The 23,339-nt window shown below is 42.2% G+C and overlaps 1 long non-coding RNA gene across 2 annotated transcripts in view; it reads left to right on the top strand.

Moving 5' to 3' along the window:
* Window positions 1-22,190, top strand: part of LOC109303348 — a 53,681-nt gene extending 31,491 nt beyond the window's left edge. Inside the window, exons 2-3 of one of the 2 annotated variants that reach the window (XR_002099065.1) lie at window positions 19,258-19,344; window positions 20,389-22,190. This is a non-coding gene — a long non-coding RNA (uncharacterized LOC109303348). Of the gene's footprint in view, window positions 1-19,240; window positions 19,345-20,388 lie in introns of both variants that reach the window. The other variant, XR_002099064.1, reaches the window with a different exon arrangement.
* The last annotated feature ends 1,149 nt before the right edge of the window (window positions 22,191-23,339 follow it).

Raw genomic sequence — 23,339 nt, 5'->3', positions numbered from 1 at the left:
TCGCTTTACTGCGGTGGTCTGGAACTGAACCCGCAATATCTCCGAGGTATGCCTGTACTGTAATTTACAAATGCAGAAGGTATAAATACAGGTAGCCTTAATGGAAATTACATCAACATATAGAATTTTCTAAAACACAAAAAAAAGAGGATAAAGTACAACCGAGATTGAACTCTGGAGTGGGGAGGGGGGCAGGGCAAAGCTCCAGAACAGCAATTGACGGCCTGGTATTTTTTTAACACAACTATTCCCACAAATAGTTGGTTTCTACAGTCATTTTTCAAAAAGCTGGCTGTGGTATTCTATCAAGTTACTCTGATGTGAACATTACATATGTTCTTATATCTAGACTCTCCACTTTAAGGAGAGTTGGTGAAAGTGTATGTGCCTTATAAAACTCAGTTCAAGAGAGAGTGTTTAAATAATAATGACTTTTTTTGAAGAGGGTGTTGAAAAGTGCTCTTGTCTACTTGTGCTGAACAAAATGCGGTGCTTTTTGGACTCCTGTCCTGAAGAGTATGCTCAGTACAGGACAATAACTCAGACCAGTGGCAGGGACAGCTGTTGAGCTCACAGACAGACACACACCCACAATGTCTGCAATGCACACAGCTGTTGCCTGGCTGCATTACAAAGGTGCCTCAGCAGAAGCACATGGGCTGTCTGAAATACAGTCTTCAAGCAGCACTTGGGCTATATTTTACAAGTTAGTTTTCTAACATTGTGCAAGCACAGGCACGCTTTTATGGCATCTAGAGCATTTTGCTGAATTATTTGGTAGTACACTACTGACTAGACAGCACATTTCCAGATTTAGATTATAAGAGGAAAACAGCAAGTGGTAGGTTCAACTGCAGGTCAATGGATATGTTATACTAGAATTCACTCACTGAGCACTGGAGTACTTTCATTCCTTTGGGGCCAATACCATAAACCGTGCTCAACAGAGATGGCCCAAGGTGTTTGCCTTTACCACTCTGAGCACTATTCACACTGTGAAAATGCTATCACATTTTAAACACCACTTTTAATATTACAGAGCTTTTCCTGTTGTTTCTAATTTTTTATGTTCACTTTCTCCTTTTTTCTAAAGACATTAGTATTTTATCAGGAAGTTGAGAGGTACATGAGAAATTTCTAAATGTGTTGCATACATTAAATCTGGTAACAGAAGGAATCACACTTGAACTCATTTTTAACTGACCATTAACATCAACAAATGCAAGGGTGAAAGGGATCAGTGCAAAGTTGCACATTGGACCACATCAAATGAGAATTGCTTGCTTAAACACTGACAATTATAGCATAGATATGTATGAGAAGGTAACATTTTAGCAGGATTAGCTTTTGTGAGTTGCAGAGCTGTGTGTATAAGCACACAATATTTGAATGTCTTGCCTCTGTTAGAACTTGAATACACATTTTAAAAATGTACACCGAAAGCAAGAGACCAAATACTTTCTTCATTTATATCCATGTAGCCTGACTGAAATCAATGGGATTTATACATGAAAGAAGAATTAGTCCTAATAATCAAGTTTAGTGATTACATTTCTAGTTTTGTACCTTGCAAGTTTTCTGGATCAGACAGTATTTAAATCAATTTGGGATTACCTTCATGTGGCAGTTGTTTAATTCACACACACATACACACACAATACAGTTTTTGCTCACCTAAATCATGGCAGTTCTGTTATCATGAGGGAAGTTAAAACTGCTTACTCTTTAGTTGTCATAAGAAATACAGCGCATTTCTGTGGCTGAGTTAAAAATGTTTGTGAAACTGAAGTGTAGGCCCCTACCATGTGTTTGCTGACTAAGATCTAACCTATGTAGGAGTTAGACAGTAATAGCACACCCATAGTCACAGTTCACGTTACTTGCAGATCTCCCACATGCTTTATCAAACAATGTTTTTAATGTCAGAGTTTAGTGAGTTGTACTCCTGGGCTGCATTAAATTTGACTTTGTGGGATGATGGCCTCAGAATTTCAAGTGCAATGATCCTAGCAGAATACATGAGGCAAGAGCAATTTTCTACTTGCATACAGGGTGAGTTTTTTAAAATTTCACACAGAAAAGAAAGATGCCAGGCTGGGTGTTGACCTACTCAAACATAAGGTAGTAATTTAGGTTTTATTTTAAATATCCATTTTGAGTTTGGGTAATCTGACAATTCTGCTAAGAAAGGATATTCAGTTTGGCTCACTGGGCTGAGTAACTTCAATTTCAGTGTTTGAAACATTAACATTAGTTTGTGAAGAGATGCTTTGATGTCTGCTGATTAAAGATGCAATGAAGCATTCAAATGACCACTGCTAACTAGATGATGTTTGTTTTTTGTGATCACAATTCTTTCCCTCACAATAGTCCAAATCCCAAACCTCTGCCTTCCTTTTTACTCAGACAAACCTCCTACAGACTTCTCCAGGATATTAGACTTTTGTCTGAGTCAGAGCTGGCCAGTGGCTTTGAGTTTGGCCGAATATGTATGAAAGAGAACTTTTTATGAACAAAGCATTGTAGGGCTAAGCTGCTTTAATTTAGCCTAGTTTCTGTATGACATGAACATATTCTGGCCGCCTAGAAATGTGGTACTGTAGTACATATTTTATAACAGGCTAGATGCAGTCATTCACGAGATAAACGCACTGAAAATACCTATAATGTCTTGAGTGTTTAGAAGCATCACGAGAACTTTCCCCAAATCATTCCTTTGCATAGAAGGAGCTCTGGCTATCTTTCTGTTTCTCTGAAAATCTGGTGTTGAGGAATAGCTTCGGATATACAGTTCTGAAACATGTGGTCATTGCTTAACTAATAGTGAAGCCTCTACCATGGGACTTGATTTAAATGTTTTTAATTCATCTTCAACATGCCTCATATTGCTCTCAGTGCCTACAATGGGTCCTTTGGTAATTTCCATTAATTTCCACTAATCATCCACCTAAAAGGGAGTGTATCTGAAATTTATAGTTTTGCTGAAAGACAAGTGTCCCTGTGGATAATATAAGACATTGTTTCATAAAAGATTTGATTATTTCTGACAGTGTACAGTCAAAATGTCGAATACAACATAAAACTTCTGATTTTATATTTTATACACACACACACAACATAAAACTTCATAAAACATAAGAAGAAGATGTCTATGCCAACATAATACTAAGGGCAGTCCAGCAGTTTTATATGCTTGATAGACTTACTAGGGCAAATATTGTCCTAGAGCTAAGGATGGATTAGAATAGATGGAGTTACTCTGGTTTTACCCCAATTTAACTACGAGTGGCATCTGATATAATGCCTTTCAAAAGAGTGTCATGAATCTACTTAGTATTCCTAAGTACTACATTTTACATTGGGATCTCACATTTAGTGAACAGATGTGGAGAAAGCCCCAACATATGTAGCCAGACAACTCCCTACTTCCTATGCAGCTCGCAGTATTGAAGAGTGCAACTTACTCAACTAAAGCTGGCAAAAATTCATATTCAAAAACATCCCACAGGACCTGCCTTTTGCTGCTGGCATAGTGCTGTGAAGGGTGCATTCCACCTACTTAAGAGCTAACTACACCCATTCTTGAGGTCTTCCAACACAAACAAAGACATGCACGTGAAGAAACCTGTCCTCTTTGGAATGCTCCTTATTGGAGCATTCCTGTGGATCCAGCCCCTTAGCTGCATGTCAAATTTCAGAGCTCTACATTGCAGATCTAATGGCATGCACACATTGCACAAATACTGTACACAAATTATTCCATGTCTGGTTCTTTTAATGAAGACTTAAATGAATCATAGAAAGCCTAGAGAACAAGATAAGAAACAAAGCTATACTGGATTACTCAACTGCTTTTGTTGCTCTGATTGCTTAGGTTTTAAAGCATAATAGGTGTAGTTCTTAATGACTCTCACTACCTTAACCTGCCTTGTAATTAGTGAAGAGTGAAGCTATACACTTTCAGTAATAAGCAGAATGTGTGTGTTCACAGAAAGCCACCAGAAGCATAGAGAGTCAGTGCTGCTCTAAGCAGGTGTCATGGTGCCTGCAAATGCAGCTGCAATTGCAAGGAGGCTTATTTTGAACATGAAAACTTCAAGCCGGGAGGCACAAGGGCTGACTAAAAGGCGGAAGGAAGAGGAGGAAAGACTGCACAAAACTTTCTTAATGCAGTTCAGTTATAATGTCATTGGCTGATTCCATTCAGACCCATAGTTCTGTAGAACAGTAAAAGAGTTTGCCTGGGATATTTACTGCTGCTGGAAAAAAAAGTTATGTTTACCATTGCAAAAGACTAACATCTTGGATGCTGTTAGTCTATAAGGTGTATCTCTACCTTGGCTTCTGCCTAAGGGCATTTTTACATGTGGTTCCAATGCGGCACCAGGTGCTTTTAATCAGCAAGCTGTGCTAATTAAAAGCGCCCATGCATCATGTGTATCAGCGGTGCAGCGTGTTTCCATGCTAAGAAAATGGTGGTGGTGTGCTTTCAACTAAAGCATATCAAACATGTTTTAGTTCAAAGCGTACCACTGCCATTTTATCAGTGTGGAGGCGCACTGCACCACTGATACACATAATGCGTGAGGCTGCCAGAACTCATCAATTTGTGCTCCAGCAGACTCGATTAATCAAGTCTGCTCCAACATGCAGGATTTTCAGCGTGTCAGAGCAGGTGGGGTGCATGTGTGCAAGTGCCCTAAAAGGCTAACAGTAATCTATGAATCATGGGAAGTTTCAGGCAAAGTAAAACTAGTATGGCTTACCCCCACTATATGTGTAGTAGACTAAGTGCAGGTCAACCAGCTTTGCAGGGTTGTTGGTTGTAGCCATGTTGGTCTAAGGACATAGGCAAGCAAGGTTCTTCCAGTAGATGTGGTATCTTTTATTAGACCAACTAAATAGTTGGAAAAAAGTTCTTTTCAAGCTTTCGGGCACAAACACCCTTCATCAGGCATAGGGAGACTTTGCTTGTGTTATGTGTTCTCCCAGGTAGAAAAGAAGCTAATTTACAGCAAGCAGGTCTGTGAAAATGCAAGTGAGTAGAGGTTAGGAAGACACTGGGTAGAGATAGGAGGGAAGGAGGAGGAGGGTGGGAAACGTGTGAAGGAATGCAAGTGGTCAGCTGCAGGCAGGTTACCTGAGGTATCAGATGTCAGGCAGGTTGTAATGTGTCATAAATCTAATGTCTATATTAAGTCCATGATTATTTGTATCCAGTAGATTTATGAAGTGAAGTTCATAGGCTCATCTACAAATGGTGTTTTGTAAATTCCCTTTGAGGATTTGAACTGAGAGATCGGAGAGGGAGTGATTGTCTTGTGAGAAATGGGCACCCACAGGTAATTGGATATTTTTGTCTTTGATGGATTTTCAGTGTGTGTTCATTCTGGTATGCAGTTGTTGTTTGGTTTCTCCTACATATTTTCCATCAGGGCATTTAGTGCACTGGATGAGATAAATTACATTTCTAGAGGTGCAGGTGTAAGCTCCAGGAATGGTGATGGTTCTATGATGGGGTGTAGTTATTGTGGGACTGGGAGATGTGTTGTCAGGTTTTACATTTCTTGTCTTGGCATGGTCTGGATCTAGCAATAATGTTAATAAGTAAAGTAAATTATCCATAGCATTATACATTCAGGTATTTCTTGAGGCGTGTTGAAATGCTCCCTGTTTCATGCTTGTGAATTGATTAATAGTACTATTTCTGTACTGGTTAAACACATGCTTTTCTATAAGATCCTGTATTTAAAATAATCAGATTCCAACTCCCTTCTTACTTTATAGTTTCGTAATAGACAATATAGAAAACTATTTAGTCCAGACGGTCCTTAGATTAATGGGTACACTATTAAAGTAGGATTAGGTCCGATCTGAATTCAAGAATAAGGGGTCAGGTTCCCTTTGTAAACCTCAGTGGAGTTTTGGTAATTTACAGCAGCAGCAAATTTGTCTGAAATACTTAGACTGTAAACACCTTTGGACTAGAACTTTTTCCTTCCAATTTGAAAAGTATCCATCATACCTATGCTGTAAGATAAAACCTTGCTCACATTGGGTGCATCTGCACGTGAACTTAATTCAAAGCAATAAACTTGGGAGCAGTTTAAGCCAAAGTAAACTATTCCTGGGCACAGTGTGTACATGTGCGCCTGGGACAGCAGCAATTTGAGCCAGGGTGGAGCAGTTTATGGCAGGGCTGCTCCTGCTCTGCTCTTCCCTGATCTCCAGATGGCAGTGGTGGGCAGTACAGGGGTTGGTTGGGGCACGAGGGTGCTGAAAGTGCAGAGCCATGTGGCTAGGTGGCAGGCAAGAGTCTGGTCCCCTGTTTGCTTGGCTGACCGGTTGCAACCTATGCCCACAGTCAGCGCCTACACTTGTGTTTAATTGCAGTTTATTACTCTGTCATAAGCTAGTACTGTCGGGGACAGTACTAGCTTATGGCAGTGTTAATTAGTCTACTGTGGCCTAATAGTGGCATACGTGTAGATAGTGACACTTTACTCTGCAGCTAATTAGTCTACTCAGCAGTAAAGTGCACATGTAGACATGGCCATTGAGTAATATTTACTCACGCAAGCAGTTCTGTTACTTTTAATAGGTTTAAACATGTAAGTGTCCTTTCACTGCATAAGCACTGCAAAATCTGACCCTACATTAGTAATAATAATTCCTCTTGTTCTAATTTTGTGGCTGGTTTTATTATAAATAAATACTCTACTTTCAGTGCAAAATCCACAATATAGAAAAATGAAAACAAAGCAGGAAATTATTACATTTAAAAGAATATAAAAGGGCTCTTTTGAAATTTTTTTCTTACATTGATATTTTCTATCTATTTATCTCTATATACACACACACAAGAACACATGTAGTTTTTAAACTACACAGGAAAATCTTACTCATCTCTATAGAAAAACAGGGTAAAGATTTCACAAATGCCTTATTTATAGAACTGTGTGATATTTGTGTGTATGCCCGTGAAGTTTGTGAATATGCAATTTATCTAGCACTGGAAAGAGCTATGGTTTGGCTGACTAAACTGTGGAGTGATATATAATGATAAAAGTACTCAGGGGAATTTTTGGGACGCCCAAGAGCCAAACATATACTACTGTGTAGGTGTAAAAAAGACTTTTTTCACTTTTTTTAGTTGTATAAGTTGCTGACATTTTATACCACATGCTAGAAATCTTACCTGTAACTCCCCTCACAAAATGCATCTGTCTTATAACTGAACAGAGGCTTGCTAAAGGGCAAGACAGACTCCAGTTTCTCTTGATTGCCTGTTTTGATTGTAGTTCTGATATACATTTATGTACAATGCAGCACATTTAGACACTAACTATGAAATGAGTGAACACACAAAACCCACAGCTAATCTGGGATATGCACTACTAGTTATCTGCAAAACATTGAGTAGCAAACGTTCTAGAGCTGCAGCGAACTGTGCACTAGTTTTAAATTCTTGGGAACAAGAGTCCTGCTGAGCTCATCATGAGTTGACATTCATACACCCATTAGGATAATCCTCTAGGCAAGGAACTGCTGCTGTGGTTGCATGAGCATGCTGAGACTAAATGCTTCCTCAAAAATGACTTCAGGGAATGGCAGTCTGTATTGAAGAAGCACTGTGTACCTGATTCTGAGAGGAATGGATGACCTCAGCTTCTATAGATTTAATTGTAAGTTAAGGGTGCTCATGATTTCAGAGGAGATGCTTAGAATCTGATAGGATCAGATCTGGACTGGACCTGGAAACTGAAGGTCAGGTTATGCTTCTGTAGCTTTAAAAGTAGTCAAAAATATATATTTGAACACATTTTATTTTCCTGAGTATCCAAGATTTTGGGTGAAATGTTCAGCTGATACAATTCTTTTTGGTTCTTTTTTTGGAAGATTTTTAAAATACATATTTAGGGTTAGTTCTGAGACGGTGCTTCACTAGTGAAAGCAATACTTAGCAGCCTATGTGAACTGAACATCACCATCTTTTCCATTTGCTCCTCCTGGCTCTATACTGCCTTGCTCAGTAGGACAGTTTGGAAGCATGGAGGAAGGCCCAGGATAATCACACCTCTCTCTCATCTCTTCTGCTGCTACTCTTCATGGGATTCCTGATTTGTGTTGGCAACTCTCACAGTTCTCTTAGGGTTCTGGCAATATTTGATATTTTCTTATAGCCCCATCTTCTGACTGCAAAAATGTCATGGCTCCTGCATGGGTACAGAGAAAGGCCTGAAAGCGTGACCACTGAAAACCACCAAAACCAGAAATCAAAGAGCCTCTTTTAAATCTCATGATTTTTAAATCAAACTGATGATCTTGGGAGCCTGATCCATGAACTACGAATGTCAGGGACTGCTATTGTTTTGACTGCAGCAGGAATTTTATGGACTAAAAGATCAGGGAAAGGGACCCTAAACAGGAGCCAGAATTAGCACGTATTTTTGGAGAAACACAGGAAAGCAAGGGAAGAAAAATCTTTGGACCAAACTTTTGTTTCACAGCCCTGCAACCGCATAAAGTCCCTAGTTTCAGCTTTATGCACAGTTAATGTCCAAGTAGAGCAAAAATATGAGTAGTAGCAGGTGAACTGCCCTAAAACCAGACGTCTTCATATGTCTTTTTTTATCCAATTAAGTGGGTGAGGTTGCCTGGCAAGTAGATTTTTCCAAACTCTCTGATATTCAGTTTCAATAAAGAAGTTTTTAATTTCATATTACTAGACACTGTCTTACAGCCCACAGAGGCTTACATTATTATGTGCATCGTCACGCTGAATACATTACAACATCCTGTAAAGTAAAAAAATTAGCAAAACACTACCACATAACAGAACTCTGAAAAGTATGGTTCCCTGTTCCTTTTTACATGGACATTTAGTTAGGGACAGAAACACTTGATATGAAATCAGATTGCCTTCTGATTTATCTTCTTTTTAAGTCTTAAACCATTTAAAGCTACTCATTCTCTCCTCTCCCCCCAGTCTTTGTGGTGGTTCTCTGTGGGAGAACCTGGGCTTCTGGCTACAGCTTTCAGTCACTGTCTGACATATTTTGAATATGTATTTGTGTTGTGTGCCAGTTGCAATATTGCAGGCTAACTCTGAGCATTTCATTCACCCTCCCACTGCCACACACAATTCACATTGTGTTAAAGAAGTATCACCATCTTTTTAGAGAGATTGCATAGGGAAACATCATTGTCTTAGTGGGCAGAGGAGAGGGGTCCTCCTCTGAGCTGTTCCACTTAGAAGTGTTGAAGCCAAGGTCACTATCTCAGTTTTCCTAGGGCATTATGGGACTAAGGATCCTTACCTACCTTAGTGAGGCACTTGGAATGCTATGTATAATATTAATAAATGTCTACTATTGTGACTAGTCATGACAGCAGGTTAGTTCCTTCAACTCTTGCTTTGAAGCATAGGTGACATGTAAGAAGGCCCGGGGGGGGGGGCATGTGCCCCCCCTGAGAGCACTGGTGCCCCTCCTGACAGCAAGTGCTTCAGCTGGTAGGGGGGCATGGACAACGCTTGTGCCTCCCCTAAAATTGGCTCTGCTGGGGGCACATCGGTGGTGGAAGTGCCAGTGGTGGAACTGCCAATACTTCCACTGCTCCTGTGCCGCATGCGGAAGTGGCACCACTTCTGCCGCTGCCGTGCTGCATGTGGAAGTGCTGGCACTTCCACCACCACCATGATACTGGCGTACTTGGTTACCAGCCACTGGGGGGAACCCTCCAGGTCACTGGCTGGCCACTGGAGGACTCCCCCCCATTGTGCCCCATTGGTGGCCTGCTGGTGCCCCCCCCCAGACTTGGGAGACACCAGTCACCCGTGCTTTGAAGTGAATGAGAATTTTCTTTCCACTGAAATTGTATTTATTTTACCAATTTCTTTTAGTGCCTATTGTTATGTTGTTACAGGAATTAATGCACATCAAAAGTAGTTACAAAATACTAAACAAAATGAATAACTTCCAATATGCTCTGGATGTCATTAGTGTTAGGTTCTGACAGGCAGTCTCCCTTGCAGTGTGATACAACCTTCTGTCACTGCTTTGTTGTGTGATGACCAATCTCTCCACTTGACTCTGTGGCTGTTGGTGGTAACAGTATCTGCTTCTCACCCACTTTTCTTTCTCCATTTCACCTGGCTTGTCTTTCCCCTTCCCTTCATTTCCCTCCCCTTATAATGGCTTACATTTTTCTTCCCTTTTGTTCCAGTCTCCTCTTCCTTAGGCTTTAATTTCTGGGTCTTACTCTTCTGATGCTGATACTTGTCTTTATTTGCCTTTTTCTTAGGTAGCTTCTTCCCTCTTTGAGACCGAAACTTATACTCAGGTGTAGGCAATGCATTGCTGGGGAGCAGTCTTTTGGATGGGAAGTAAGATGGAAGCCCTGTCTTAGAAATGACATGGCACTTCTTGTTCAAAATCCAGCTCAAGAAATTACATTCTATGCACCCAAATTCCCTCTGCATTTTCAGATGCATGCAATGTTTTTCTTTATCTTCTCTCTCAAACCCTTGCATATTTCTGACCACTGTTTAAAATCTGCTGTATCTCACCATAGAGGTGGCTGCACTTCATTGGCAGGTGAAAAGATTCCTTTAATGCCTTTTGGGTTGGCAAATGCTATATACAGTTAATTATCTCATAGTAGTTTGGAGTAGATATTGAACTGACAGATTTATTGATACAGACCTTTTGCTGAGCTATCAGCATGAAAACAGGAAGCAATGTGAGAAATGTTAATAAAACTTGACAACAACAGCTCTGAAGGTTTTTGATCCACCATTCAAGTGTGCATAACTATTACAGGATGAGGAAACAGGAAGTAAGCTAAGGGGAGGAGATGAGAACTGAACAGTAAAAAGAGACTAACAAGATTCCAAGCCACCCTTTCTGAACTCTGTTGACATGCACTAGACATTAATCAGAGCTCACGATTTCTCACTTAGGTGTTATTCATGTAAACTACAAGGAGCCGGAATTAAGATCCATCAGCAATAAATTCCATCTCAGCACTAAATATGAGTTTGGGACAACACTGAAAAGAATTACAAATGAACAAGGCTGCTTGTGCCCAAGGGGTGTTTTTTAATTCTCAAAAGGAATCTCTGGACAATCCTTGCATATGTCCATAGCTCTGAATTACCAAAAATGCCCTACTGCTATTTTCTCCTTTTATTTAAAAAAAGGGACAAGTTTATCCTGTGACTGCTTTCTGTCTTAGTCTCCCCTCCCCCAGTCCTTTCAAAGAATCTGAGTCAGAAAAAAATCCCCTATCTTTCCTGAAGCATTTTAATATAATGGCTTATCTATATTATTTATCACTGAGGTTATATGACTAGTTCCCTAGTAGGCTGCTACTGAAATGTAGTCTATTGAATTTGTGTATTTCAAACAGACTCTGAAGGAAGAAGGTTGATTGATTTGTAAGTGATAACAGTGAAATCATCACTTATAGTAGCTTTTAATATTTTAACTATCATTTTACAATTTAAAGCTGGAAACATTGCAGCCCAAAGTGTAAGTGGCTTGGTAAATTCAGGTTTATGATAGTGTCCAGGTCTCTTTATTCCCAGTCTGGCTTCCTCTCCTCTGGACTATAGTCTTTCCCCTGGTCCATAACACTAAACACAATGGTTTCTTAATGTATGTCCATTGTCTTCACTTTCTCTCTAGCATGCTCACAGGCTTTGAGCTTTTACAATTGGAAGCAGTAGCTACAGATCACATGCTTGTATCTTATGTGCCATAAAGGAAATCGGATAAAAGGCCTTTTGCCTTTTAGGCAAGGGATCAGATGGAGGCAAGGGATCAGAGGGAGGGATCTGTGGTCAGGGAAGGGCTTAAGAGAGCAGTCTACCTGGTAACCAGGAAGAACTACTGAAGAGGAACGCTGTGCCTACTTCCAAGCTGTGGAAAACTGGACATGTTCCTAAATGTCTATGTAAAAGGGTGGGGTCCCCGGGCACCCAAAAAGATCAGTGCCTCCCTCCTCTCCCATTTAGGGCAGTCCACCCTGCTCTCGTCTGTCATGCCTTTGATATAAAATAAATTGATGTAATGTGGCAGGCTGCCCCATTTGCAGCCCTGGTGGCTTAGGCAAAACATACAGCTCCAAACCATCCCTACACCATGTCCCATGTTTCATAGATGGCATTGAAATCCACTATTCCCCCGGCCCCTCACTGGGCCATAACCCCCTCACACTTTAGGACTCAGGCCCCTCACTGGACCTTGGCCCTGGCCCTGGCCCTGGCCCTGGCCCCTCACTGGGCTGCACTTTGACCCTTCACTGGGCCTATCACACTCACACTCTAACCCCTCTCTGGGCCACATACTCCCACTCTTTAGGCCTTAGGCCCCACTCAGTGGGCCATGGCCCCTCCCTGGACCTTTTGCCCTTCAGGCCCCTCTCAGTGGGCCTTGGCCCCCTAGTGCTTTTCCATTGGGGTATGCTCCCTTAGCTTTTCCCCTATATGTGGTCACTCACAAGGCAGTGGGGGCTAAGGCTTTCTGGCATCCCGTACTAGCCTTTCACAGGGAAGGCACAGGTGTGGCATTTCCTGGTGATGGCCCCATCACTGGCAGTCCCACCACACCATCCAGCCCCATCAGGGTGCAGTTTCAGGTCTTCATAGATTTCAAAGACATTAGGGCTGGAAGGGACCTTGTGAGATCATCAGGTCCAGTCCCCTGCCCAGAGGGCAGGAAGTCAGATGACTCCAGCAAGATAATCATCCAAATGCTTCTTGAATGTGTCCAGAGTAGGTGCTTGTGCCATTTCTGGGAGGAGTCTGTTCCAGTCCCCTCTGAGCCTATGCTTCACCAGGCTGAAGAGTCCCATGCCTCTCAGACTCTCCTCATAAGGCCTGGTCTCTTGACCCCTGATCATGTGCGTGGCTCTCCTCTGGACTCTTACCCAGGACCCAGGTCTTACCCAGGACTGGTGACAGACCACCCTGCCCTGTCCTTGTTCTCCCTTAGGGTATACCTCCTCCCATCTGGGAAACTTGTCCCTTCTCTGACCCCTAGTTCTCCTTCAGGCTTACCATGCCCCTGTTCAGCATTATACCCAGTCCCTTGCAACCTGATTTTCAGGTGGCTCTTCTTGCTCCCTTCCTATGGGTTAAGATGGCTCTGGCTCCTACCCCTCGCTGGTGATCCCCCACTCTAGGGACCTTTGCCTGTCTAGGCCTGGTCCCACTCTCTAGCCAGTCAGGGTGCCAGGCCCTCTATGGCACTGGCCCACCCCGTCATGGTGGTCATTGCCCTTTGGCCTCTCCTGGGCCCTGGCCCCAGCCTGAACCAGTCAAAGTGGTACAATGCCTTCCTGGACATCCACCCTCTCACTCACTCTGGGTCTCACTCTGACAGCCATATACCCTTACATTGGTTTCAGAGCCTCAAGTCCCTCATATTCTTCACCCCCACCACTCTCCCAGTACCCCTTTTGCTTGGCAGAGTTCTACTCATGCCCCTGACCTGCAAACTCTATAGGCCTATTCTAATTCATCTGGTGGTCCACTGCCCCAGCTACGCAGGCCCCACTCTCTCCGGGCCTGCAGGATACTCTCTGGGATCCTGGTCACATGGCTCCACTCTTTCCACCCCAGCCAGGCTAAGGACCCTCTAGGGCCCCCTGGAACCTCTTCCATCCCCAAGAGTTTCTCCAGTTGTTCCAGGAGCTGCAGTCCTCAAGTGGTGTGCTGGAACTCCTTCATTTCCGCTAATGTAACTCCTAGAGTGCAGCCCTGTGCCTGAGCTGGGTCCCTAACCTAGCTGAGGTTCCTTTATCCAGCTTGCTGCTTGGCAGTAACATAAAGCTTTTTATTGGCACCACCTGCCCACCTCTCAAGTAGCAGGCTGCTCTAATGAGGGCCAACCTCACCTGCTGGGCTTGCAGGCTGAGGGAGCTGGGCTTATTTAGTCTAGAGAAGAGAAGACTGAGAGAGGATATAACAGCAGCCTTCAACTACCTGAAATGGGGTTCGAAAGAGAATGGAGCTAAACTGTTTTCAGTGGTGACAGATGACAGAACAAGGAGAAACGGTGTCAAGTTGCAGCAAAGGAAGTTTAGGTTAGAAATTAGCAGGGATCCTGGTTTTCTCTGATTTAAAAAAATCCCCAATTTTCAATTAAAAAAATAACCCCAAATCTACATTTTTCCATGATTAAAATGAAACACTTTCATTTAAATCACGGAAAAATGTGGATTTGGGATTACTTTTTTTAAACTGAAAATTGGGTTTTTTTTTAAATCAGAGAAAACCAGAATCCCTGGATATTAGGAAGAACTTTCTTTACTAGGAGGGTAGTAAAACACTGGAACAGGTTACCCAGAGAGGCTGTGGACCAGATGAGTTTTTAAGACAAAGCCTTGGCTGGGACAATCTAGTTAGGGATGATCCTGCTTTGAGCAGGGGATTGGACTAGATGACATCCTGAGGTCCCTTCCAACTCTAATTTTCTATGATTCTGTGATTCAGGTTGTCCGCATGGCTGGGAGGAGAGGAGGGAGTCAAGCTGCTTATGCATTGGGGAGAGCCTGGGAGGGCCTGCCTCTGTGGTGAGTAGCCCTCAGGACTACAGCCCCTGGCATTGAGCACCACATGTGCTCCTGGCTGCCTGGAAGTTGGACAGCCGTGATTTAAATGGTTCCACAATGTATTAATAGCTTGAGAGCTACACAGATGAAATCCATTCTAGTATTCAGTTGATACAGGAAGATTAATAGGCAAAGGAAGATGTTGGTATTTGGATGAACGAATATATTGATATGCCCAGTATGGTGGGAGAGCAGAAGTCAAAGACATCTCTAATTAAAGAACAGTTCAGGCATCACATCTGTGTGGCCTATTTTCTGTGTAGCTATAGATTTCCAAACATGTTTCTTTTGACCTGGGATGTTCCTGACTACAGTTTCCAATGTGTGGGATACTTGTAATTTTGAAGATTGGCTTGAATTTTTAATATTTTGCAATTTATAAAAGAATTTGGACATGACCATGTATGTATATTTTTCCATATGGTGTTAGTTCGTTAGTTAGTTATGCAGGAAGTGAGTGATGACTGACCTAGTTTAAGCAGCGTACCCAGTATAATACATGCTTGTGTAGTGTTGTTTTATCTTGTGCAGCCAATCTTGTTTGCAACACATTGTTTATTAACAGAACTGTGACAGCCTGTCTGGCAAAAATTTAAATATGTTACATATTAAAGTGCTACTGAAAAACTGGCTAAATACTGCAAAATGTCTGTTTTTTTTAAAAGCCTTTTATGTAGACTGAAAGATGCAGTGCAGTAGCTCTTCATATCTGTGTAACACCAAATGCATGCTAGTAATCTTCTTCTTGGTGTGCAGTTATGTGTACAAAATAAAGTATGTATCCTGATGCAGAAGGCCTGCCTCAGTTATAGAGTGTTAGCAGTCCGCTGCTTACAGTATTATTGGGTGGGGGGATTAAAATTGTCCTTCTTTCAAGTATGAGGTATTGCTGTCAGCTTCCCATGGATGTTCTCTATAATGCTTTAATATTCTCCTTTGTTTAACAAGTTTATAAACTGACAGTTTTATTACTAAACTGAAAGGCATTTTGTGCTGGTAAGCTTATCTAACATCTCCACTCACTATATAGTTGGTCCAATAGAACAGGGCTGTTTAACCTACAAGTGGCATGGGGCTGCATGGCCTATGGGCTATACCAAAGGGAACCACACACCCTGCAGGCTGCTCTAGGGCAAGCCATGGTCCCCAGATGTCCTCCCACTGCTGCACTGCATGCTTATGCCCACCCCTACTGCTGCACCATATACCCACAGCCCCCACAACTGCTGCACCATGTGCCTGTGACCCCTCCTGCTCCACCATGTGTCTGCAATCAACCCCAGTGCACTGCACACTTGCAATTCCTCTCCCACCCCTGCCACTGCACTGTGTACCTCAAGGTCACCCTCAGTTCCCTGTGCTGCCACACCACCAAGCCCCCTGGAATATGGGTGGCCATTGGTCCTGTTTCATATTGGAACCTCCTTTTTTAAACCCTTTGTCCCTTGTCCATTTCTAAATGAGGAACTGTTAAGAGCAAATTCAGGCCTGGATCATGGAACTCCATTAAGTAGGTCAGCAGATGCCCTCTACCTGACCCATCCTCTGCAGAGTGATGTCAGATACCTGTAGAGGCCCAGGAATAGAGTGCCGTACACCCATGTGCTGAGAGCAGAGCCTGAGTGAATGGGGTGCACTACTCTGATTGACAGGTTGGTGTGTGCGAGACTGTGGGTGTGTGGTGTGGCTGGACTGAGAAGTTGACTGAGAGGTCTGTGTGCATTTTTGGGGTGTGGGGAGGCTCTGAGAGATTGGAGGAGGGTGTTTGGTGAGGGAATTGGTGGTTGCGTTGCTAGGGTAAGAGACTGGAGCGAGAGTTAGGATAGAGTGACTGGTTTCTTTGGCCGGTGCACCATGGAGGCACATTGTGCTAGATTTCAGTGACTTGTGAGGCTCCATCGATCTCCCTCCATTGTGGTGAACCTTCGCTGGAGGTAGATAAGGTTGACTCCCCGGTTTCTTTCCTACCGGGTGTGTGTGTCACATAAAGCAGCGGCCCTCTACTTCCCATTGTAAGTATCACCCATTCCTTTTCTCCCTCACTCTTGTCCTGGTTATGGGCTACTCCTCCTTGTTTGTGAGGGGCAGGTAAGCCGTACTGAGCAGTTGCCTGAGGAGCAGACCACGCTCGGGAGACCAGAGGCAGGGACATGAGCCTAATAAAGTTTCCTCTCTCCCTCAATAAAGTCTACCCCATCCTTGAGTAAATATTATATTGCTGTATTGGTAAGGGTCATTTTGGGAACCAGGTGTGTATATATGTTGTTTACTTACCTGTTGTTTGTTGCAATTTAATAAACCATTTTATTCGTATACCTTTAGCAGTTATCTTAGTGATTATTAATTAAAACCAGTGATAGATACGCACAGGGCGAAGGCCCACCAGATCTTTCTGGGGAGACATCCAAGAGGAAACAGCTGTTTGGGCCTGCTTTATAATTTGGTTTAAAAGAGTGATCTTTCTTCTCCACCAACAGAGCGGGCAGCAAAAAGTTCTGTTTCTCAGTTCATTGGTGGAAATACATTGCAATCATTTGTCCTCGCAATTCTATTGGCTGTGCCTAGAGGTAGGGTGGTGCACAGCCAGCAGAAGCAGGGTTCCAAGCTAGGGAGGAAGGGAGTGGACTTTTGGTGGTGGCCCCCTCTTTGCTGTTGATTGGCCAAGAAGCCCAGTGGCCCCACCCCTCACTGCTGATTCACCAAGGATGCAGCCCCACCCCTCACCATTGACTGGCTGATTGGGGCCACCCCTCACCAAGGCATGTCCCATATTCTGGGGATCTGTTGGTGGCCACCTTACCTGGGGTGGAGGCAGGAAGTAGCAGCTGGAGTAGTGAGAGGGGAGCCTGGAGACCTCTGGCTGCTATTACAACTAGAGTGATGTGGGGAGTGGCGGCCAGGCAGGAGCTGGATGGTGAGGGGGGAAGTGGCGATTTAACCCCTTGTTGGCTGCATCCGGCCTATGGGCCTCTAGCTGGACAGCCATGCAAAAGAAGATATTAAGCAAATCTTGCTTTTTGCACATTCCCATCATGGCTACAACAGCACAAGAACAACATAGTTGCACTTTGGCTTGCAGTGTTAAAGAAGATGTGGTCTGGAATGCCTTGCCATTCTTTTTCAAACAAAGTAAGAAAATACAAAGAATTCATGTAGCAGCAGAAGGGCCTTTCTTAGAGGATGAATTTTACCATGACCCAGATAGGGTACAGAGAGATGGAACACTTTTACCACTATCAAAAGGTGGTGATATAAGTTGTTAAAATCCAACTCTTAGGTCTGCATCATTCTACAGCAATACAAGTATAGCAAAATTGCTTCAAACTTAACCTTCCTTCGTTCCAGTTCCAGTTAAGGTAGTTTAGCTAACCTACAGGATCATGCTGATGTACCAGTTGTAGAGTAACTGCTGATGCCCTCTCCCCTTTTAAAGGTTCTATATAAAATGTTGGTTTCTCCATACCTACAGTCTCATCACATGTGTTTGTTCACTGAGTAAGGTTATGGAGTGCAAAAGACCCCCATTTTACTGTAACACTGGTTTTACAAGAGAAGGTATAAAGTAAACAGGAGACCAGTCTATCAAGTACTATTTCCTTTTTGGGGAGAGGCTGAATTAATTTACTACAACCTATCTTTTGACTAGAGATGAGGCAGTTTTTATTTTATTGGTCCAATGGAGTTGTTCTTCCAGGTATGCTGATCCAGGAATTCTTCTTATGCAGTTTGAACAGGGCCAAGCTATAATAAGTGTTTTTCAGTGGAGAGAAACTAATGCTGAACTCATCAAATCCAGTCTCATTTAAGTTTTCCAGAATTCTGTAACAGGCAGCACAGCATAATGAAATGACTGAGAAATCTTCTCACATAGTTAGTCCATCTTGGAGCACACATGGGATGGTGAGCATGAAGATCTTCCTTATATGCCACCAAATAGGTTTTGGGTCTTAGGAACCCAATGACCTGAGCTAAAGAAAGGCTTCTGGGTTTGCAGAGTGCTGTGTAGCTCAAGTGGTACTGGTCCAGGTCTGCCTACCCCTAGTTTTCTCTGCAAAGTACCTATACACAATTATTGATATGGGTGGATGTCTGTATAGCGCTGTCAGCCCACACTACCCCGTTGTGATACTGCATCCTACCACCTCTACTGTAAGAATGAGATCAGAATGGGGAAATGTGGGTCCTATAGCAACGGGGAAATGAGAGAGCATGGATGGGGCTGACTAACATTTGCAGCAAGGCCCCTTATGCACTCAGGCAATGTACAGACTGTAAAGCAGGGGTGAATTACGTTTGAATCCACTTTTAAGTCACTTTTACTCTTGCAGAATGTGTAAAGAGGCTGTGGTGTAAGTGAGAATTGGGTCATATCTGGTCTTATATTATCTCTTTGCTAAATATTAGAAGAGTCTCTCTTCCACTCAAAAACAACAACTCTGTAAGCATACATAGGAATGACCGCTTTTAATATGCCTTCGGGCTAGATGGGAGTGAAACAGGAATTTTGTCTTTTTCAAGCATAAGAGTTTTGCATGGCCATGGTTACAGATCTTACCCTCTCCCTTTTGTTTTATGGTGATGTGGATAATAACAAATCTGTCATTTGTCTTTTATATTATAGATTTTTCCCCCTTTCAGTTCTGCCTTTGCATTGATGTGATTATATGGACCTGGCAATTGCTACAATGATCTAAGGATGTGACACATCCAGGATTCTGTGCTGAGGTAATTTTTTCCATTTGTCCCTTGTCCTCATTTTCTGTGTTGGTACTTTTTCAACCATTGTCTATGTTTTGAATATGTTTGCCTTCCGCACTCCAATACAAAACCATGTTGGAGGGCAGCTGTCCCAAGGAGCATAGCATACTGCTTTACTTGTGAATACAGGGCAACCCACCTCAAGTCACTGATTAACCCCTTCTCCCCCCAAAATCCTGCTATACGCCTAACTTGAATCTGAGTTTTCCAAGAGGACAATACCCAATGCATATCTATAGAGGACTTCCCTGAATGCTTTACTGTTTTTGCTAGTATGATACATCTATTCATTAGAAAACAGGAGATGTACACAGGATGTACATGAAGTGCATTGCATTCTGAATTAAAGAAGGTAGACAGTACACAACTGTCCAGTAGATGAACAAACTTTGAAGAGAGCACAAACAAAGTGGAGCTGAGAAACGATGAGCCTCTAACAATGTTCAAAAGAAATTTCACGGAGAATGTAGTCCGCATCAAGGACCAATTGCCAAGGTCAGGGAAAGAATCGACAACGATATATAATTTTAAACAGTGCAACAAGGAGTTACGGGGGAAAAAACACTGTATAGTAAGAAGGACAGACCATTTATTAATTGACCTTGATGGTCATCTTTCATGCCCAGTTTGTTAATCTTGCAAGAATTTGCATAAGGTACACATGGGTGTGCAAGTCTGTTGCAATCAGACTATGCATAGGTCAAGTAAAGTTAGATGCTAAACAGAACTTGCCACCCAGTTTCAAATGCCTTGTGCACTTGCTTTCTTTTACTTTACTGTGGAGTGTAAAAAGTGGAAGGAGTTGGGTAGAGAATAGACATGTCTGAGAAAATACAGTTTTGAACATGACCTTTGTCTTGGCAAGGAGGAGGGCTGAGCTGTGCATTTTCCTCCGAGGCTTTAATCCTGCTATTAGGCAGGAACAAACTGGCAGTCATGCAGCAGTGCCCTCAGCAGGTTCCCCTGCTTTCTCTGTCCTGCAAGAATAACTTTTTACCTTCCTCTTTATAGGCACAACACTCTGCACCTGCACTGGATGGAATGAAGCCCAGAATATTTCTCTGTTATAGTGACTGAGCTGGCTCTGTGGTCTTAAAGTGCAGTTCCACGTGACTATATAGCAATGACTCCTTGTATCCAGTTGACTATACTGTCTCCTTTAGAATGGACAAATTCCTTCCTAGCTTATATTTCAGCTTTCTTCATACTGTGATGTCAACAAAACAGTAGATGAGGAGATAAGCCTGGCTGGCATAATTTATTTAAACCTTTAATAAAGTCCCTCACAAGAAATATTTAAGGAAACTAAGTAGTCATGGAGTAAGCACAGACATCCTGCCCTGACAGAAATTCCTAAGAGACAGAAACCAAGCAGTTGAAATAATGGCCAGTTAATAGTGTGGCAAAAATTTAACTGGAAGGTGCCACATAGAGGACCTAGGTTTGAAAAATCTGAGAGAAAGACTGAAATAATTTGGAGTAGCAGTAAGTCTTCCAGTTTTTGAGAGGAGTCTTCTACCTGATTTCTATCTTACCACATGATACTAAGTGAAACTGTAAACTGTGTATTTGATCCAGAAGAACCATGAAGGAGACATGGATATATTGGAATAGTATGAGGTGTTTTGGTAAGAGAATAAATCATCTGACCCCAGCACTCTTTCCTGCCTAGGCAGGGGGTCGGACTCAATGATCTGTTGAGGTCCCTTCCTACCCTAGCATCTATGAATTTTAACAACTTGTGCATCCTGAGATCAGGATGTAAGATCATAATTTAACATGGAAAATATTATCTTAGTATGAGAAGGAGGCCAACCCCTAGGAGGAGTAACCAGTATTACCTATATCCAGTGACTGAAGGCAGAGAAGATGTAGTTATAAAGCAGGGTATTGTAAAGGCAATCTTGAAGATACATTGCAAGGTACTGAGGTCAGTTTGGAAATGTATCTAAACTTCTGTCTTCTTTATCACACAGAGAAAATGACATCAATGTGAATGTAAAGAGTGTTCAATTGGCAAAAAATTGTGGTTTGGATATATTTTGGGGAAATAAAAATTTCCTTCACTTGGAGCTTGCAACAAACTACTTTTAAATTCATGTAGATGATTTTGAAAGATGCTGAGTAAGTATTTCATTATTTGAGAATAACAAGGGAGTTTCCTCCTAGTTTATCTGAGAAAGGTATTAACAGTTAGGAGTTGCAACTGTCTTTCCTGAAATACTTTTAGCTAGGTCAATAAAATCCAATAGCAAGAAGACAATTTATTCTTTGTATGGTGTAAAAAGTATAAGCTAATTTATTTAAAGCAATTCTTATGCAAAAACTACATTAGTCTTGAAGAAACAAAGCGAATGCTTTTTTTTGTCTAATAGAATAAAGGAATGTGAAAATATTTGTTTTGTTGTTTAATAATTTAATGTTTTACTTTGATAATTGAATGCTGAAATACTCCTAATAAGAAGTGCTAATGGGAACAAGCATTGTAAACTTTCAGAGTTGTTTCTAAAAGAAAAGAAAGCCTATTGTTTCCCAAAGTAAATAGCTATTCAGAATGGTTAGAGGTGTATGTGATTTGGTTGTTTTTGAACTGGGAATATTCTACAGCTCCAAATAGGAAGTCTGGGATGGTTATTTTAGTTAAGTGTCTGGAGCATCTTTAGTTGCCTGGTAAGCAATCACTAATAATTTGGTAATGCTGTCAATTGAGTAATAAAGTTGCTTGAAACCTGGTGACATTATGGGGATGGGTGTCTATGTACAACATCAATTAAGGCTGATGTTATGAAGTTATTAAAAATATATATTGTTAACACCTCTGTGTCAATGCCTTTTTGACATTGCTGACAAGGACTATGTTATATCCCTCCCAGGCTATGGAAAATAGTTGGTCATTAAACCTTAATGGTTCTGTACTGAGATGGAGCCACCTTGAGACAAAGGGTTAGCTGCAACCTAGTAGAACCAGATGTCTGTCACCTGTCTGCAAGGAAGGGCTTTGGGGCAGTACAAGACTGTCAGACACAGAACAAAGATACCAGGTGTTGTAAGGAGAAGAAACTAGGGATGGCTTATAAAGTCATGCATGAAGCATTGGGCAAGAAAGAAAATAGCAGACAGACTTTCAGAGCGGTGAGTATACTTGATTTAGCATAGGACCAACCAAGTCTGAGAAGAATGCTTCATAGTGGTGAGGAACTGAGACAGACATGCATGTGGAATTTATTATTTCTGTCTAGATCTTTGTATTTTCCATAATACTAAGTAAAAAGTGATGAAGATATAAGAGACTGTGTGTGTGTGTGTGTGTGTGCGCGCGCACATGCAGACGCGTGCATGCATGATATGTATACACCAACTATGTGGCTCTGGAGATGTAAGCTGTAAACATCAGAACATCCACAGCTAGATAAGATATGGTATAAGCTGCTTTAGTATCTTGCAGATTAGCACTGGTGCTAGGACCTAAAGAAGTGGGCATTGGGTCACAAGGATCTACTTCCATGATGAGAAGTAAGAGCTAGAGAGCCTGTCCCCAGAAAACATGCCAGAGAGGCCAAGGGAAGAAACATTCTTGAAGCCTGCTGAGATCAAGGGAGCTTAGAGCACATGGGGCAGCAGCTTGGGAGCCAGTGCAAGCAGTCTGAGTACCCAACAGTGTCACTCACAAACCAGATTCACAACAGCTGGCAAACAGCTTTAGAACTTGCAAGTAACTGCTTCAGTGCCTCTGTGCAACCCAAACTTCTTTGCTTGAGAATATGTGCTTCCTGATATGTTATAGTTAGTCCATGGTTTGAAATCTCTGTGTTTCTGGACTTGACTGTTGTTGTCCAGAGTTCCTTGAAATATTGTTAGAGGTATGCTACTGAACCACTGATCTCTTCAGGGAGTGAAAGGGCTACCCAGTAGGGGTGTGTGAACCAGACCCTATTTGATTCGGATTTGGATTTGGCCCAAAT

Source organism: Gavialis gangeticus, unplaced genomic scaffold (genome assembly GCF_001723915.1).
Source record: "Gavialis gangeticus isolate Ggan-Ray unplaced genomic scaffold, GavGan_comp1, whole genome shotgun sequence".
Classification (NCBI taxonomy): domain Eukaryota; kingdom Metazoa; phylum Chordata; order Crocodylia; family Gavialidae; genus Gavialis; species Gavialis gangeticus.
Note: the sequence above shows the minus strand (reverse complement) of the source record. Positions and strands in the feature narration are given on the sequence as shown.